The sequence below is a fragment of the Triturus cristatus genome, chromosome 4_1 (genome assembly GCF_964204655.1).
Source record: "Triturus cristatus chromosome 4_1, aTriCri1.1, whole genome shotgun sequence".
Classification (NCBI taxonomy): domain Eukaryota; kingdom Metazoa; phylum Chordata; class Amphibia; order Caudata; family Salamandridae; genus Triturus; species Triturus cristatus.
Window position 1 is genome coordinate 808,465,536 of NC_140585.1, and position 13,773 is coordinate 808,479,308.

Genomic DNA, 13,773 nt, shown 5'->3' on the forward strand with positions numbered 1-13,773 from the left:
CGGCATCAAGCGTTCGCCTCTGGTGCTGGACGTGGAGCGTAAAGTCCGGGAAAAAGCGTATGGTGGTATTCTCATGCCGGAGGTCACCGCGCATACGTGCCCCTTGTAGGATAGCATCCCTGTCCCAGAAATTCAAGATGCAGGCAATAATCGTGCGCGGTGTGCTCCAGGGCGAGGCCTACCTGCCAGAGCCCTGTGTGAGTGTTCTATTGCAAAGAAATTAGATAAGCGTTTGGGCTTCAGGTGATTTCAAATCAGATCTTCCAGGAACAAGTCATTGGAAGGTCCCTCCATTCCCCCCGGCACTCCCGCAACCCGAATATTATTGCACCGGGCCCTTCCTTCCCGGTCTTCAAGCCGGGTGTAGATGTCAGATTGATTCTTTGTGAGCATGGCAACCTGGTCTTCAAGACGTTTAGTTTTGGACTGTAAGCCCCCTTCCTGCCTCTGTCGTGGATACCTTTTCAGAATTTTTCCAAGGATCTGCTCTAGGCCTGGGCTAAAAATTCGTTCCGCTCGCGGAAATTGCGATAATTTGACATTTTTGCGTTCCGCAGAGAGCGCGAAAATGTCAAAATTTCCGCAATCCGAAACTTTTTGCTTGCTCGAGCTGTAAAATAATACATTCTCACGTGCGCGCGATCGCCTTACCTGAATCCCCACGTTCGCCGACAAGTTTTCCCGATCCGGTCGCGTTCTCCACAAGATGTTGGATTGTTGGTAGCCATTTGCGCTGTCTCGCGACAGTTCGCGCCGGGAGTAACGTCATTCGTCGCGCGATCATGTCTTTCTTCTCGCGATCATGCACCGCGGGACAAGTGAAAACAAGATGGCCGCGCCCGCGAGCAACTGCATGGGTAAGTTGGCGAGCCGCAACCATGCAGAAAATACCACGAACGGGCGGGAAAAAAACTCCCGCATCTTCGCGATATTTCCGCGTGTTTGCGGAGATTTTTTAACATTTTCGCGATAATTTGCGTAAGTGAATTTCGCAAATTCCGCCCACCCCTAATCTGCTCGCAAGAGGTTCACATCCTCCGTGACAGAGTCTAGCTTCGGCTCCAGGGTCCCCTTCAGCTCCTTGATCACCTTCATGATGTCCTTCAAGGATGGGTCAAGGGTCTGATCCTCTGGGCCCTCCTGTGGACCCCTCCTGTTGCACCATCGTCGCGACCCATGGCCACCGTATATTTGTCAATGTGATTGGCCTGTCCAGGCCCCAGAACTCTGTTTCGGCCCCTGTTCGCAGTCCGCTGGCCGCCAGCAGACGTTCTAAGTGATTGGAGGTGTTTCTATATTAGCTGGCACACCTGGGCCCCTGCCCGACCCCAACCTCACAGTAGAGTAGCGCACCCTTCCTGGCGTCACTTTAAGGCCCCTGGTCCCTCTCCTCATGCAGGTTTCAATAAAGGATCGATTCTCTTGTTGGTATCAATACACTGCCCACCACAGTGAACACTCTGGACCACAGCCCCCACCATTGGCTGCTATCATTCAGGTGCAGCAGGCCGGTGTCTACTTCTCCGTATCTCAGGCGGTCCCTGCTGAAAAGGTCTGGGAGACACTGCCAGTGCACCGGTCAGGTGGGGTAGGGGAGCGCGCACCTTATCTCCCAGACAGTCCGCCGATATTGTCTCCACTTGTGGCCAAAGCAGGAGTCATAGTTTGGCCCCAATCACACCCTGATACGGAGCGCCCCCGTCAGCACTTTGCACCCCTCCTCTCCCGTCAGCTGCTCTTATTGTGGATGCACTCGGAATCAGGGGTCCCTGCAGTGCGTGGAGGCCCAGCCTCACTAGTCTCAACAGGGGACGTAGATGTTTATTCTGCTGCGCTTAATGGGAGAGTCAGGAAGCGAAAAGAGGAAGCGTGGGCTCACAGGCGGCGCGGCTGGAGACAGGGATCAAAGCCGGACCCCCGGCCGTGACGATACTGACCTGCCGGTGCTCCGCACCACGAGTCCGTGGTCAACTCCCTTCACGCTCCACTTGCACTGCAACCCAGCCACCCTCCGGTGGCAGTAGCAAAGTCCAGAATGGCTGCTCCCTGCACTGCCGTCCCTCACCGCAACGGCTCCGCTGGAATGACAAAGCCGCTTCACTCTCTGGATTACTGGGGCGGCACCATCTTGCCGCCGTGGTCCGCTCTCTGTCTTCCCCTTGCTCGCTTTCCACCCCTCGACCCCGGGGATTCCAGACACCGCTAGGTAGCCGCTGTTTCTCCTCTCGGACTCCCGCTCATTGGAGCCTCAAGGGCATAGGATATTGCCGGATTTTATGGGCTTGGATGCGGTCGCCAGCGCAGCGTACTTAGATGGCAGCCATCTGCTAGCCACGCCCCTCCCCAATAATAATGTTGTGCCAAAAAACAAAAAACTATTATTTACAAACCCAAGAGGGTGGAGATCAATGCTAGACCTGCTGACTTTGCCAATGCTTGTTTGTTTGGTGTTAAGGGTTCACTGAGAATTCAGGATGCCCATCGTTTTCAGAAGACGTGATTCTCATTCCAAGTATCACAATACTGAGATTAATTACCTCAAAAATCATAAATGTTTCAAATGTTGAGTTTCATGACAACTATTCTGGAATGTATTTTGAAAGTAAACCTCATGTAAGAACTTCAAAAAAGATAGACCTGCAGTTAACTTTTAATTATGGCACTTTTTACTATAAAAAAATGTTTGCAGTACTTGCTTTGGATCTGCAGCTCTTGCGTGATCAGAGTGGCGTGACTTCCATTCCCATTTCCACGATAAAAAACTTAGTTATTGAAATGACTAATTTTGTAACTCGAGTTTGATAGAGAAACCTATTCTAAGTAGTTTGAAACGAGGCATGATATAAATTCTAAAAAAAGTCATTATTTTATAACTACATTTTAATTTCAGAACTTTTTGAGGCCTACAAGTTTTGCACTACAAGGTATTGGTATGACAAAACCGGAGTGTGCTGTTTGCAACCGTACCTATTTTCCAGGGTTCACAATCAATCCACAAATTCTTATTGTCCATTGCAGAGACTTGATTTATTTCTGACCATGCATTCATCTCATTCCAAATAGTTATTTTGTATCTGAACCAACTCATTGGACTCTTATCATTGCACAGTCCTACAAGTAAGGAGGCATTTTTTGCTGTAGTTGTGATTTTTGGGGAACCAAAACTTTCCCTACTCTTGAAATGGCTTCTGGCCAGAAGAAGAGGCAAGGAGATATCCAGGCTAATAGGATGTACTGTAGATACTAGCATTGCCAAGTCTGCACTGGAATTTACAGCATGGAAATTCTTCACTCTTCCATCTGGTGAAAAGAAACTAACATCAAAGTATGTAGCTTGCTCTTCGGAACAAATGAAGTTTTGAAACACCAACCATGCATAATGATCCTAATGCTAAGCACACGAAAGAGTTCATTGCCAAGAAGAGAAAGGCACTAGCATCACAAAACTAGTAGTTTTTTGTTTTCCTCAAAATATAAAAATAAAAAAGCTTTTAAAACTTACAAAACACAAATATGCGTATTCTTTTTAGCACCCCCCCCCCTTTACTGGTTTAACCAAGATAAAATTATGTGATGTTTATTATGTGTGCCCAGTTGTACCTCTTTACAACGTATGCCTTTACTACACATATATTTTACTACACATACATTTAGTATGCAGGTACAAAGATTAATTTTAAAATAACGTTTACAACACCTCTCAATACTAGGCATGACTTTACCTAAAAAATATACATATTTATATTACTAGTGCTTTTTTCCATGCATTTCTTTACAGCCTACATTTACCTACCCTTTTAAAAAATCATTAAAAAATGGTTACTCAGCAGACTGAGTTGGAAACACCAGCTGAATCTTCTGCAGGTTCAGAATCGGATTTGAAGATGAGTAGAATCACGTCGCTGGGGACCAGCACTAACTCCATGCAGTCTCAAGAATGGGATTAATTCCTCTGAGGAGGAAAATAACTTGTCCTCCCAATGTGGCTTTTTGTATTTTATGTCAAAAGGGATTTTAGGAGATCATTCCCTCATAGTAGACTTACTTGTAGAATGGGTGCGCTTTGGCATGTCTTCAGGCCTTGTCCAAAAACAACTTAGCCGCCCGCTCCTTGATGCCTTCAGGTGCATCAGGGAATACAAATGGCAGAGCTGAGGCAGAGTCCAGTGAACTACCTGGACAGAAATCCGGCGTGCATCAACGAGGCACGAATAAAGGGAAATGAGGTGAACACACAAGAAGGAGTCTATTACACGTCTGAGACGTCATGTGTGGTGGTGGAGTCACTGCAGGAGACATTACAAAGCCTGTGAGAGTGAATCTAGTTATGATTAGGGCTAGAGTTTCCATCCAAAAGGCAGTGTTTGTTTTCTTATAACTGATGCTTTTTGACGAATCTTCAAAAAACTCAACAAAAAAGTAAATCTGTCTTAGTTTCAGCATGTCCAGATTCATGTAGATGCAATCATGAATAGAAACAAGGAGCTTGGGTCAAAAAGAGCATTTTCCATTTTAACTCCCAAAGGAGCTTTGCTCACCCTTGCACCACACAAACTGTAGAATGGAGGTACACCAAACTTGGAGTACCTTTGTGTGGGTTTCAGTAGTTTTTGACATATTAGATGTTGAAAACAATGTTTGATGGACTTCAAAGGATTATAGAAACAGCTTGATGTTTGCCTATCACTTTAGCACAGCTTGAAGAATCATCTGAAAACATTTGGCAGACGCTTAGCACCCTTAACTCACTCTTGGTAATTTTAAATTTGGGAAACTGCTGCAATATGTGGCATTGATAAAAGAAAAAAAAGGAAGGGGTTAAAAAAAAGTGTTACTTAAAAAAATTTGGCATACGTATAGCATGTTAGTCTTCTGTGGGAATGGCAAGTTTCGTGCAATTCCATGGGGGGGGGGGTGATATTAAAGGTGAACACAAACACGTGTTCAAGTGGTAATAACTTAATTGCTGTTTAATGATTCTGCATGATATTTTGAAGGTTACTGACCAGTTAAACACAGTGCAGAAATCTCATGTTTCATACAGGCCCCGCAAAAATATAAGGTTGGGGGTGAGTCAAAAAATTAATGATTTGTTAATAACTGTGATGGAGTTTCATGATCAGCATGAGACTTGGCAGACACTTAGCATGGTTATCTTATTCTTGATATTTTGAGTTTAATGCAAATCTGTCAAAGCAGGTGGGCTCAGTTATAGGACTAGGGTCAAAAAGTGTTATTTGCTAAAACATTTGGTGTTGTTTAATCAATTTGTATTCTTTGTAGGTCTCGCTGAGCCAGCGCATGCGCTGCTCCGAGACATTTAGTATCGAGGGTTTTCAAAGTGCTGCCTGGTGGCCTAGTGCTTGCGTTCACGCGAGCGTGCACGCGCATCACTAGCTTGTTTTTTTTTTTACATTACTAAAGCTTTCCGTGTCGTGCGGCCAATGCTCGTTACTTTTGACATGTAATTACCATATCCTGGCTATGCGAATATGGGCACTTACATTTATACTGTTATTTTAGATGCATGAGAATACAGCATGCGTACACGTCTTTGCAAAGAGACAACAAGCTGGACGACTTTTGCACAACTCCACGATTTCTTGTTTAAGAAGAAAATTATAATTCAGTGATATGTCTCTAAGAGAAGTTCACATTAATAATTTGCCCGTGAACACATACAAAAAATATACCTCCAGTATAATTATGAATAATATGTAAGATTTCTTAATAAAGAACCATAAAGTTTAAAGATCAAGCTCTCTTCAGAGGAGCAAGCTGTGTGTTCGGCGACCAGCGCGTTGTCATTCTCTTTTTAAAAAAGAACACAATTTTAAAAACTTTGCTTTTTGCACATCACGCTTGTGGATAGTTTAAATCAGTGTGGGAAAGTGGTTTTATTGTAATTACCTGTGGGGACGGAGTTGTGTTCAATACTCCGGGGGCGGCTGACATCTTGGGAGGAGAGGGTCAGCGGTACAGCTGCCACACGGAATTCGCGAGTCCTGGATCAAAAGCGGCGGATGTGGCAACCGCGCAGCGGACGCGCGCAGCGGGCGCGCCGCTGGCGCGCCAAAGGCAAGCACGTCTGTGCCCGTCCGCGCCCGACCGGGACCAGGGGACAGGACCCCCGATCCCGCAGCGACAGCACCATGCCCCTATACGGCCGCTCAGCTAAAACAGTTTTGCGGTTTGCATAGGTGTCACTATTGTCTGGGCCCCCACTTCTACCGGATCCATTGCTCTCAATGCCCTTTTGCCCTGGAGACAGAGGGTCAGGTGGGTAAGACATCCGCCCCAAATTTCGGATTTTACAATGGAGTTGCTTAACTACCGTTCGCTGTCCAAACATTCATTAGAAACACGGCTGCTTCTGGAAGATACCAGTCCGGATGTACTGTTTCTTACCGAAACCTGGCTTACGGACTGGTCAAAACCAGCAGTGGTCCAGGCACTCCCCCAAGGTTACGCCATCCAGAGGCAAGATCGAGGCCTGATTAGAGGTGGAGGGCTCGCCATTATTCACAGGGATTCTTTCAGTTGTCGAATCTCGGATGGGCTGATCCGTGACTGTGAAAGTTGTTTCTTCTCTATCAATTTTACACCTACCTGCACGTTTTCAGGCATGTTAATTTATCGACCCCCAGGAGCGATAGGATCTTTTATCGGTGATTTGGCGGATAATATATCCATATTGGTCAGCTCCTTGCCGAATTTCACAGTCCTGGGGGATCTTAACCTGCACTCTGAAATACGCTCCTCCACCAATGTGGAGGAATTGTTTGACACCTTAGGGGCGTTACTTCTCACCCAGAAAGTGATGGGTCCGACTCATATTAAGGGACATTTGCTGGACCCTATTTTTACCAATACTCACATCCGGGTGGAGGGTTCCCACCCGCTCCCTTGGAGTGACCACCACTTGATTTCATTCTCCTGGTCCTCCTCTACAAGCAGGACGGTAGAAAACCATACTAAAATCTTGAGCCGGAACTGGTCCAATATTTCTATGGAAGAATGGGCCGCTATTCTTAAAGAAACCTGCCCCCGACTAGACGTCGACCCTGAACTGGCAAACTTGCAATTTAATCGTTGGATTAAAAATACATTGGATTTGCTAGCCCCTATAAAACTTAGGGACATTAAAAAGGGTCCCAAAAAAGTGGCATGGTACACCACGGAGCTTAGAGAGCAAAAACGGAACTGCAAGCACCTAGAGAGACAGTGGAGGAAAGATTTTTCACCCGGGAAAAAACAAGTTTATCGCGATGCGCTAAAACTGTACAAAGTAGAGATTATCTAAGTACTATGAAGCAAAAATGTTATCAGCACCTAATACCCCACGAGAAATCTTTAAAATTTGTAAATCCTTGATCACCCCTCCATTCACTGCAGCTAGTCCCACTGACTTACAAGGACGCTGTAATGATATAGCAGAGTTCTTTCATGCTAAAGTTCTGGCAATTTACTCAGCCTTTCCATCAGTGGACAATTCCTCCTATGATCCTCAGATGGAAGAAAAAAGAGGCCCTTTAGATCAGAGTTTGGAATCTTTTCCACCCCTGGACTCCGTTAAAGTTGTCTCCCTACTCAACAAACTCAAATCAGGCTCTCCTAAAGATCAGGCACCCCCCACGGTGTTGTGTAAGGTTGCCCTAGAAGTAGCCCCCGTCATCGCAACACTTATTAATTCCTCATTGGTAGCCGGTAGGGTCCCCTCATTATGGAAGCAAGCGATGGTTAAAGCCCTGCTGAAAAAGCCAGGATCAGACCCGGAAGTAATGGCCAATTATCGGCCAATTTCCCTGCTCCCGGGAATAGCCAAAATAACAGAGAAATATGTCAACACTATTCTCTCCTCCTATTTGGAGGAGCAGGATTGCTTGCACCTGACACAGACCGGTTTTAGATCACTTCAGGGCACTGAAACGGCCCTGATCGCGGTGGTGGAGGAGGCAAGAAAAATCATGGACTCAGGAGGATCAGCTGCAATAATCCTCCTTGACCTTAGTGCGGCTTTCGATACTGTTAAACATCAAATCCTTATCTCTAGATGTTATGAGATGGGGGTGACAGGAACTGCACTGAGGTGGATAGTCTCCTTTTTGGAAGGCCGTACATTCCAGGTCTTTGAGGACAACGTGACTTCCAAGAATGTGCCTTTGACGAGTGGAGTGCCTCAGGGTTCTTCACTAAGCCCCACTCTTTTTAATATTTATATGAGCCCATTAGCAAAAATAGTGGAGGTGTTTGGCATACAAATTGTCACATATGCCGACGACACCCAGTTGATAGTCTCCCTCAAAGATCCAGGACAGCCTGGAAGTAATCTCTCCAGATGTCTGGAAGAAATTTCAGTTTGGATGGAACAATCTTGTCTTCAGTTAAATGGAGCAAAAACTGACCTTATGCTGCTGGGTAGGCCTCTGCCTCCAAGCCTGCTTCTTGCTTGGCCTAGTTGTATGGGAAACACTCCTACTCCTAAAAACCACATCAAGAGCCTAGGAGTTTGGCTGGATGCCAAACTTCAGTCAGTCAGTCAAAAACAATGTTTATTTAGACCTTGGTCTTTAAACAATTATGGAACCAATTAAAAAAAAACAACAAAAAAAAACATCACAATATATACATTATCAATGTTAGGGAATTGATCAATTTTTCAATAGATAGTACATGAATCCAGTTTTCCTGCTCAGGGAGGCTCAACACATTTTAAAATATATGCAATATAAAGATATTCTTATAAAATACGATATTAGTACCATAATACAAAAGTTAAAATGGTTTAAAATCATTAAATCTTTTAACTAATTCATTGCTAGGAAATGTATTCATTTATTTTTAATTTCTTTCATATATTTCCCAATTGCAATCGCTATATCAAGATTTGGCATTTCAGTAAGTAGTTCTGCTGCCTTATTCCTTTGCCTTATTTCATATTTTAAAAATATTGGGCGGAGATAACATTTACGCTGTTCTAGTAGCGTTGTACAGTCCAACAGAATGTGCAATATATCGCCTTTAGTGCCCAAATTACACTTACAATGGCCATCAAAATATAACATTTTTCTTTTCAGTTCCTCATTTGCCAACCAGGGATTTATACCTATTCTTATTCTTAAAATCTCCTGTCTATACCCCATGTTTGGTAAAATTTCCAGATAGGGGAACCAATTTTCTTTTCGCCATGAATCCCTCATTAATTGCACAGATTTTTTCTTCTCCAAGTAGACCATATCTCCTCTTCTTGAGGCTTCTTGTCCATATTTTATGAGCTCCTTCTTAGAGAACTCTACCTGCAACTGGCTCTGGGTGATTTTTACCTTTAGATTCTCACTGGCCTGTAATAATTTCTTTCTTGTATCTTTCGCCCATTTTAGGCTACTTGATATAATCTCTTTCCTACACCAATGTGATATCTTCTGGCCTGTCTCTATATCCAGGCGTTTCCAAAATCTGACCAAAGCCATTTGAGCCTGAATACTCCAAGCAGTTGTACCTATCTCGGTTCTTATTGCTTGGATCATCGAAGAGCGTGGTAACGCCAACAATGTTTTCAGGCACATACCTTCCTCTTGGTCCCAAACTTGCTTACCGCTTAGATAAAGGATCTCTACTCCATATAACACCTGTGGTGGGATCATAGAGCTAAAAGCCTTTAACAGCGGTCTATGTGACATATATCCATAGTCCCGATTAAATTTCTTCAATCCGCAGATTGATGAGACGGCCTTTGCTTTTTGAGCTTCTAAATGTGTATACCATTTTAACTTCCTGTCAAACCATACGCCCAGATAGCGATATTCATTCACTATTTCCAGTTTAAAATCTCCTAACATCCATTTAAAACTCGTGTCTTTATTTACGAAACATAAAATTTTTGTTTTATCCATATTTACAATTAAACTTTTCCCTTCACAGTATTCTCTAAACGCATGTAATTTTCTCTGGAGGCCTATTTCGGTCTGGTCCAAAATCACCAGGTCGTCAGCATATAGCAAGCATGAAATTTTCTTACCGTCCATTTTTGGGCTTGCACTTCTTTCAACCTCTAAGGTTGCTGGTAGGTCAGCCAAGAATATTGCAAAGAGCAGGGGGGCTAACACGCAGCCCTGTCTTAGGCCATTTTCAATTACTATTTTTGGTGTCAGTGACCCCTCTGTATCTCTTATTACTTGGGCCCAATTGCCACAATGTAACTCTTTTATTATACTCAGCAACCCCACGGGGATGTTTTTGTTTACTAGAGTTTCCCAAAGGCAGTTCCGATCAACTGAATCGAACGCTGCTCGAAAGTCAACAAAGCAGCTGCACATCTTACCATTTTGTTCCAATGACTTGCGTGCGACTGCCCATAAAGCAAAGCAGTGGTCGATTGTGGAGTGTCCTTCTTTAAAGCCCCCCTGTTCAGTTGGTACAATTGAAAATTCCTCCACCCAGTTCTTTAATCTATTCAGAATTATTTTTGAGAAAACTTTTTCCCCAATATCTAACAGGTTAATTAACCTATAGTTTTGTGGTGCGCTCATATCACCTTTTTTATGGATTGGCCTTATTACGGCTCTCTTCCAATTCTTAGGTATTTTCCCTACCTCTAAAATTACCGAAAACATCTGAGAAAAAAAACTCGCCCACCACTGCATCTCTGACTTTATTATTATTGCTGGGAGGTTATCTGGCCCTGCAGCCCGTGTTAGTTTTAAATCAGCTATAACATTTTTTACATTTTTTTCTGAGAAATCTGATTTTAATTCATCCGTTAGCCCTGGCCATTGCTCTGGGGCTGTTTCTTCTGGTCTTCTACGTACGCCGTACAATACCTTCAAATACTTTTCCCATGCTGCCTCGTCTACCACACAATTCATGGCCCCGACAGGATGGTCTTCTGCTGCTTTTACTAGTTTCCAAAACTGTCTTAGGTTCTTCGTTTCAATAGACACCAATAAGTTTCCCAACATTTTTCTCTATAGGCTCTTTTTGTATCTCTAAGTAACTTTTTATATTCTTTTTTCAATTTTTCAAGATGCCTTTGTTTCTTCCAGTTAGATTTTTTTACTACTTCTAATTTCTCTCCTTATCTCTCTTTTTTTCTTCTGACAATCTACCGTGAACCATCTCAAGCAGTTTACAGGGATTGTATGTTGATTTACTTTATTTCTCTTCAATTCGATTCGTAGACATTGCACCACTTGCGCTATTTTTCCCTCGTACCATTCCAGATTTTGACCCGCTATATCTCCTAAAGGTATCTTCTCTTGCAATTTCCTTAATTTTTCTAAATATTCTTCCGTTAATCTAGTTGTTACTCTTTTTGGGTATTCAACTTGTTGTTCAATTACCTTATCACAGGGTTTCGTACGTCCACCTTGGATTGTCAGCTGCAGGGGATGATGATCACTCCCTTCTAACTGGAGTATCCTAAATTTCCTTATTAGAGGGAAGTTCCAAGCAAACATAAACATATAATCTATTGGGCAGTTTTGTGTACCTATTTTAAATGTTTTCTTTGCTGGGCAATCAGATTCAAATCTACCATTCAGACAATAAAGGCCCTTCGACCCTAAATAATTTCCCAGCCATTCATCCCGTCTTTGGGGGTCGCAGACCGGAAAAATTGCTTGTTTTATCTCATATGCATCCATTATATCCCTATACCAGAGATCGACCTTCTTTGGACTCAATTTGTGATTAAAATCTCCCATTATGAAAAACATATCCAATTCATACATTTCACATAAAACATCTATATCTTCTTTAAAATACTCCAACTCACTTTCATACTCCTTGATGTCCCCCCATTGCATATACACATTTATAATAATTACATTTTCATATTTTTTCCCTAGCATCAATAATGACAGTTTACATACCAAAAGCCATTTACATTTTACTTTTACCGGAGTCACATTAGTTGCTGTTTTTGTAGACAATAAGGTCATAATCCCCCCCGCCGGACGCCCAAATCTTTTTTTCCTGGCTGATCGATGCAGTTGGGTAAAACCATCAAATGTTGGGGTTTCGTCGCAAAGCCAAGTTTCTTGCAAACACATAATTTCCACATCCTTTAGTAGCTTACTTAAACATTCCTGTTTTGCTCTATCGCCCAAACCATTTATGTTCCAAGTTAAGAACTTAAGGCTATGCGACACCCCTTCATCCTATTCTACCTCACTTAAACCTCCATCCTCTGCCAAATCTTCATTATACCACTGGGAGGGGCCTACAGGACTATTTCTTTGGCTCCAGTTACCCCAAGTATTGTCAAATTCTGTATTATTCACTGCTATATTTAGAGTACCTCCCCCCTCTCTGCTTTCCTCCATTAACCTCACTTGTCTCTTCCCAAGTCCTGCATGGTAATTTAAAAAATTGCCATCTGGGTACATCTTTTTTCCATTTCCTTCTCTGACAGTAATCGTATCCCTTCCTGCTCTAACTCGCTCTCTGCCTTCCATACTGTCATTTTCACCAAGTCTGAGTAAACAAGGACTCTTGTAATTTCTTTCCCATTTGTATCTTCTACAAAGCCTACTTGTCTTAGATCTTTTGTTCCTATTACCCTCAAGCTTGGACATTTTGAGAAGGAAAACAGGATTTGGGACCTATTTATGGGTTGGATCTTTCGTGTTTTCTTTCCCTTTTTCTCTGGTTGGGCTGGTTCAAAGTATAGCCATTTATTACTTAGAGGGGTTGGCTTTATGTTAGGTATTTTTATACCTAACCGTCTATTATCCTTCCATATAGCCTTGCCCTGGTTACTTTTCACTCCTATCTTTCCTGATTGCGGAGCGGCTTTTTCAAGGGTTCGGGTCTTCTGGGTGTATTTATCCTGATCCCCATTTGTTTTTTTTTGTTTTAATGGAGGTTTTACTTCTACTTTCTCTCTTCTTGGTCCCTTAGAGATCTGTTTCTTTACTTGGTCCTTGGGGCCCTTCCTCTTACTTTTCTCTTTTGCAGACTTATCGGATGCTAATATTACTGCTTGATTTGGCTTTTTCTCCACTTCCTTTACCTGCTGTTTTACCCCTAGAGTACCTTTGGGTCCCTGCTTTCTACCTAACGTTCTTCTGGCCTGGCCACTATAGTTTGTAAACCTAGCTTGACAGCTATAGTTCATAAACCTATATCTGGGGATTTCTCCTCTTCTTCTTATCAGCATCGGGCGTTTAGATATATATACATTATGGAGTGGTACTACCGTTTCTGCACTCCCTAGCTTTTCTACAGGTTGTAAATCTTCTACCGGTCTCATCATATATGGCATTTGTCCTCAAATTCCTTGCAACTCCTCCTCTATCTCTTTTAAATATATTTTTTGCGTTTTTAGAACCCCGTTGTTTAACATTGTAACTTCTAGAATACCCTGGAGGGTTTTCTGAAGCATCAACAGTATGTCCATCATTGACGAGGAAGGAGTAGCGGAAATGTCAAAATCATGTAGGCTATTTCTTTCAGGGTCATCGCTTCTTGTGCTTCTCAAAGGTTCCTGCTGAGTTTCATTTGACCGTTGAGCCAATGTATTTAATACCTCACTCCGATCAGTTCTTGACGTTTCACTGATATTTTCCATTTGACCTGAGGTCTCGAGACCCTGGATTTGTGACCGGAATAATCTGGGGGATGAAGACAGTCGCGGCGGTATTAACAATTCACTTTGACCTATTTGTGAATAGTTTAACAGAAGTGATGTCTCCTGTAGTTCTTCCATGAGTTCTACAGTGCCATTTCCGATCACCTGCGCTGCCCCCATACACATGGCTCTCATAGGTGTAT